Source organism: Oncorhynchus masou, chromosome 10 (assembly GCF_036934945.1).
Source record: "Oncorhynchus masou masou isolate Uvic2021 chromosome 10, UVic_Omas_1.1, whole genome shotgun sequence".
Classification (NCBI taxonomy): domain Eukaryota; kingdom Metazoa; phylum Chordata; class Actinopteri; order Salmoniformes; family Salmonidae; genus Oncorhynchus; species Oncorhynchus masou.
In genome coordinates, this window is record NC_088221.1 from 18167082 (window position 1) to 18173424 (window position 6343).

Sequence of the window (6343 nt, forward strand, 5' to 3'; positions counted from 1 at the left end):
ATTGAGTCCACATATTGAGTCCACATATTGAGTCCACAAAGGAGAGATACTTTTTCATTCCTCCATATTAACACAGGACTCATGTTCATTTGTATATTTTTGTTGTCAGTAACTATTTGCTTGACAAAGTTCAAACATTTCAGAAGGACACCATTGGCGAAACATTTACCCCTGTTTGAACTTTAATTATTAATATGAAATAAAAACATTGTCATAGCCTACAATTATTATTACAACTATTGCAGTTCGTTGGCATATGCTTGAAACTATTTTTCCGTACAGTCTGAACATGAAGACCACACGCTGTTCTTCCCGCCCTATCCAGTGCACCGCCAAACAGTGATTCTACCACACCGGCTTTCATAGAGTTCCATGCGCTGGATGGCAGAGCCATCACCATAGTGAGCAGCTGACCACCAAGACCCAGACAGACTGGGAGTGGGTGGAGCAGACACTTCACAGACAGCTGTCAAGGTAGTCAGCCTGTCAGACTTTTGGGTTCAAATGGGTCACACTTTTCTGCTGCTCTCCCCCTCTGATGACTCAAACACCTGTCAGGTCCTTCCTGCAATTATTTCCTCTCTCCTAGTTCAAAGTGAAGTGGAGAAGGTTGAGTCCAAAGCCTTATTGGGCCAGATAAGGTAGGCCAATGTATGTGATTAGTTATTAGAATTGCAATCGTAATGTAGGCTAGCTAGCCTATTCTAACAAACAATTTACCACCAATCCAACAATCAGAAAATAGATAATAACAAAACTGAAAAATGTAATGGTGGTATGAAAGAATACAACTTTTGTGTCCTTTTTCAAAGAACGAAGAGACAAGATATGGAGAAGGAAAATTATTTGTATGGTATACCTATTGTGGGGCCACCTACCCTGTTGGCCTACCAACCAGAGTTGAATCAACCTCCTGTTCAGTTTGAAAAGGTAATCAACCTCTCTTTCTCAACCTTTTTCCTCTATACCAACAGTGTCCTGCATTCATGATGACGTATTTACCATTCACAAGTTACGTACATAATATAGTATTGTACAATTGAGAGGAGTAAATGAGTGATGATGATGGTGAAGATTCCCTACTCTCGGTCCCAGTGGTGTCCAGCTCTTGATCCTCTGGGGATCAGTCCAAACAGGAAATAGCGCTTGCCAGCAACCCAGTAAGCCCTTCATATGCCGTGAACAATTGGAAAATAATCCTGACCTGGATTTGATTGTTGCTGAAGATTATGTTTTTCTTCAGACGATCAATTCAAAGCAAACCAACGCAAGTAACAATGGGCCAGTCTAAGCCTTTTGGTGCTCTTTTCAGAGAGAGGAATGATTGCAGTCTTGGGTTCCTTTATGGCTCCTGGTGTGGACAACATGCTTCTAAGATTGTAGATATGGGTTTGAATCAAGATCCCTTCTACACCTGTAGAAGAGGCTTGATTTGATGTTGTGTGTTTGCCTTATTTTTCAACTCCAACAAACGCAATAGTTTCTCCTGGAATTGGAGAGGGCCTTAGCTGCCGTGGAAGGTGAACAGGAAGATTGATGTGGGTCCTCACCCACCCTTTATGAGCAAACCGTAGAAGAGAGCTGCAAAGGAGTGGACAGAGCAGAGGTGAGAGCGAATTTAATTGATGTTATACCCTGTCCAATTGATGTTATACCCCTGGTGCCAGCTACTTGAAACCCATGCAGTCAGTTCCTCTAATGGAATGATGATGCACCTCAATCACCTCTGACCGTACGTGTGCAATTGGACCTTCTTAGACTTAAAAGCTAAATATGACCAAAAGGAACCGCTTTGTCAAAGTCTCAAGTTTTGGAGATGGGAGGGTAGCTTGGGATTTCGATATTCAAAGAGATTTCCACTTAACCTCCCAGTGTCCGTCACTCTAACATTTTCTGATGGTGCACTCTGAGGAAAACCAACCTCTGTTTTAACCAATTTTAACTTCAGGTCGCTGGAATTGGGACTCCAGAATACCGGCAATCAGAACAGCTTTTTCTCACGCTGTCACAAAAAAACCTTGACACATTAAATTGTAATTTTTTGAATAATCTAACTGATAAATGAGATACCGTATATTGACTTAGTACTCTCCAAGTTAATACTAGGTTATTTTCCTGTGTTTATAAAGGTGATGGTCTGATCAAAACCATCTCCTACAGACAGCCCAATGAGGTTTGGACCCTCTGAGAGAAGCCTTACTTCCCTCAGATGGATATCAGAGACTCCTCAGACATCTTCAGCCTTACAGGAGGAGACAGGAAGGCAGAAGGTACACCAACCCTGTACTGTCATTGACACCAGCTTCTCTCATCACTCTACACCTATCCCATTACTGTTCAGGTCCATGGACTGTACCATTTTATTAGCGACTTATTCGTTTGGTAATGTTTTGTATCTTTCTATTAAAGGCTGAGGCTGTGGATCCGTAGATAACCGCCTCCTTCCTGCCCCCATGGATCCCTTTCCTCCAGAGTTGAAAATTCGAATCACGTTCTGCACATGTGTTTCTTTACCTCTACGTTACTCACAAATGTTGTTCTTCTTGCATGGGCTGTGTCTCAATCCCCCGCATCCGCCAATGTCGTCCTTCCGCACCTGCGGTGGTTTGTCAGACTATGAGACGTCCCCGAAAACCCCAGTGATTGAGATTTGAGTGTATTGATATTCGAGAGAGAGAGAGGAGAGAAGGCTGCCTAAGATAGATATTTCTCTGGTTGGACAGCCTTATATGCAGTCTTCTCAGGGTCCAGGCGAATCTTTTACATAAGAACATACAAACCAAACATAATGAAAATGCGTTTAGGATCACTCTGACCGGCACTCCTATAGTCCCAGTTGGTGTTAGATAGATCGTGTGGTCACCGTGTTTACCCTATTGGCTCACAGCAAAAACTTGACATTTTTTCAAACACAATTTTATTGTTGTCTGCTTGTCTTAGTCAATGACCAACTACATTTCAGAAGAGTGCAACATGTCTAAATACTTTTCAGCATTGCCTGCTCCCAAGCATTCCCAAAACGTAATACTGTAGAGCTCCCTCATGCCCCTTTTCGCCACGTGAGTAAGTGTATTACTCTAGGCTACCTGGGGGCGGCAGGTACCCTAGTGGTTAGTGTTGAACTAGCAACCGCAAGGTTGCAAGATCGAATCCCTGAACTGACGAGGTAAAAATCTGTTGTTCTGCCCCTGAACAAGGCAGTTAACCCACTGTTCCTAGGCTGTCATTGAAAATAAGAATTTGCTTTAACTGACTTGCCTAGGTAAATAACGGTAAAAAAAAGTGCTAGCTACCAACCAAAACATGAATCGAACCAAGATAAACAAATGGACTATAATGCTAGTGAGTGGAATTACGAACATACACAAGTTAAATGTCTTACCTGTGACTAAATGTTTTCCACACGTGTAGCCTACTTGGACACTGGGTCCCCACAATTTTCCACAGTCACACGCCAAATAGCCTGAAGCCACAGGGCTCTGCATTACGAACCACAGGTTGGGGTTTTTGACCTGGTACATTTAATAACACACCACCTTTTCGGAATGTTTTCTTATTTCTGTATGACAAAAATTGAAGTTGGCTCTTTTACACTGGGGGTCAATGGGAAAGAATGTTTGTTTTCCCCAATTTGTGGGCGTGGTCGAGGGGAATTCCTTATTATTACGTGAATATCGACTCGGAGTATTCCTGTTCATAAGGGTTTGGAATTTTGAAAGGTTCAACAATCTTTAGTGAACTGACAGTTGATTCAAGACTCAAAACAACAGTCTGTCAAACCTGGAGGATTTATAAACTGTTTTTCAACTTGGTGTACGCAAGCAAAGCATTTTAATGTCTAATGTATGTCATTCCAGATTCATATTTTGTCAATATGAAGAAATATGTTATTGACATCTTGTTTTAGCACTACCAAAATGTTATATTGAAGACTCTGTTTAACTAGCTATCTAACAACTTGCATGAACTTAATTTAGCTAAATTAGCAAAATATTTTTTTAAAATTAGCATAGAGAATAAAAAATATTTAAAAGCAGGTTGTTACATTGTTTCAGTTGCCTATGGAGTCCATGGGGCTCAGAGACAGGGGAAGGGATCATGTCAAATGTTTCAACTTCAATGAAATCTCAGTCCCATCAACACCTTCCTCTTAAGATGTCCCAAGACAGATCTTGATACATAAAGTTGATCTTCTCTTGCTTGAACAGGTGAGAGTGCAATTCTGGGCTTTCCTTGACAGTTTTATCAACCTTTTACTGCAGTGGGCTTAATCAGGGTCACACAGAGTGATTCTTGTTGGTCTCAAAGAAATCTGCTTTGAAACAAAAGTATACACCTCACACATGGTTATGGGCTTAAACACAAGAAGTGACCTGTACCGTGTCGGATAGAGTTTAAATGTATTCTGTTTCGAGTTTGCATCCCAATATTACACTATATACATCACAGAAGACTGAAATATAACAAAACTGTTTGATACTGAAACACTGGATTTTTGTTGTAAACGTTTTCAATATACTGTATATAATTATTATTTTTCAAAAATATTAATAACCTTCCACCCATGAAGCCAAAGAGGGTGCCTTTGGTCATTGAGTGCAGGGAAGTGCTACATAGAGGATACATCTACAGTACTTGTTATGTCAAATATATCCCAAACATAAATTATAGAGAAATGTCTGGTCCATGTATTGATTGTTTTGTTTTGTCTTATTAATCAGGGATGCCAACATCACATGCTGCAGAGTAGATTGAATGTATTTGGATGAACTGATGAAGTAAGTAACGACTGTGCATGCATCTGACATTCTTTTTAACACGAATGTTATTGTGTGTTGAACACAGACTATGTTTTATTTTGTTAGGATACAAGGATGGAAGACTACATGTCAGCATCTCAACTCAAGGTAAGCTGTCACCTAGAAAATACATGTGAGAACACGCCATTGCAAAATACAACAGGCAATGTTATATTGAAGGGAACCCAGAAGTGAACACAGGCAATGTTCACTTCTTCCAATGAAAACAGAGTGCTTAACTGATTAATTCTATTTTCTGACTTGACATACGATAAAGCTAGGGTCCTAACTGGTGTCAAACATTAAGCCCTTATGGACGGTAGGGCTTTCTGCTTAAGGTGAGCTATTTATAATTACAAGAAAATTGCAGGATAGATGTGATGTTGTTATTGATTTTACTCTATTTATTATATGATAGCTAATTACTTTATTTCTTTACAGTTAGAATTTCATAAGGAAGCTTTTTATGTTTGTTCTCTAAGCATCATGATGAATAGACACAGTGATCTACTTGTGTAATTTGTCTTCAGATTTGACATCAAAACTAGAAAGATGGGGTTCTACCTCACCGCCAACATTGAGCCGTACCCCACAGGAAGACAGAAGGCTACCAAAATATGGGAATCTGCCTCAGGTGGTACTGCACAGTGTTGTTAATCTCATGGACAAGCTCCATCCCATGTGGTCTGACTGTTTTCTGTTGTGTTTGTCTCTCCCAGCTCACCCATCCAGAAGGCCTTGTGATGCTGGGGCCAGACATCCTGCAGAAACATCTCCAAATGAAAAGCCTGGAGATATAATCCCTGCTGGACCGGATTCAGACCAGCGTGGCCTACCAGCATTGGGCCAATCCCCACAACATTAAGCCCCCGTACAGCCTCATTGCCCAGATGCATAGACTCAGAAGCACATGGAATAACAAACCTTGCCCAAAAAGACCAAAGCACCCATGGCCTCTAAATAAATATAGTATTAGTAACAACCCAAAGCCTGTGTTGTTTTTGTATAAATCTCGTTGCTATGGAACCAAGGCAATTAGCATTTTGCTAACTAGAAAGAACTACAGACCTGTGTTGTTGTGTTAAAATGTTACAAAGAAAAGGCAGTTTATGCTTCTTGTCTGATGCATTTTGAATATATTTTTTGGCCTACTGTAAAATAAATAATGAGCCAACAGTCCCCCGAAAAAGAAGATGAGGCACTTCACTCTACACAATCACAAGTAGGCCTAAAAGATGAAGCTGAGGTGCCAACCACCTTTGAACTCACAGTTGAAAACGTGCAGAGGTTGGAGCAGCAGTTTGAAGGCACAGAATGGCTGTACAGCAGCAGTCGCAACTTGGAGGGGTATGTGGAGCAATGCAGCCAAATGGAATGGGAGGCCGGGAGAATCGAGGAGATCTGTGAGCAGGATGATAATGGTAGGACTACTAGTATTATGTTCAGTGCCTTCAGAAAGTATTCCCACCGCCACATTTAGTGTTACAGCCTGAATTTAAAAAGGGTTACATTTAGATGTTTTTGTTACTGGCCTACACACAATA

General features: G+C 40.8%; 2 long non-coding RNA genes across 2 annotated transcripts; both read left to right on the forward strand.

Annotated features, from left to right (window-relative positions):
• Window positions 1-618: 618 nt before the first annotated feature.
• LOC135546938 (uncharacterized) lies at window positions 619-2411 on the forward strand. Its single transcript, XR_010456642.1, has 3 exons — window positions 619-930; window positions 1481-1606; window positions 2130-2411. It is a non-coding gene; the product is annotated as an uncharacterized LOC135546938 (long non-coding RNA).
• A 1641-nt stretch (window positions 2412-4052) lies between these two features.
• Window positions 4053-5758, forward strand: LOC135546939 (uncharacterized). The gene is made up of 4 exons (XR_010456643.1): window positions 4053-4778; window positions 4866-4907; window positions 5081-5137; window positions 5330-5758. It is a non-coding gene; the product is annotated as an uncharacterized LOC135546939 (long non-coding RNA).
• Window positions 5759-6343: the final 585 nt, after the last annotated feature.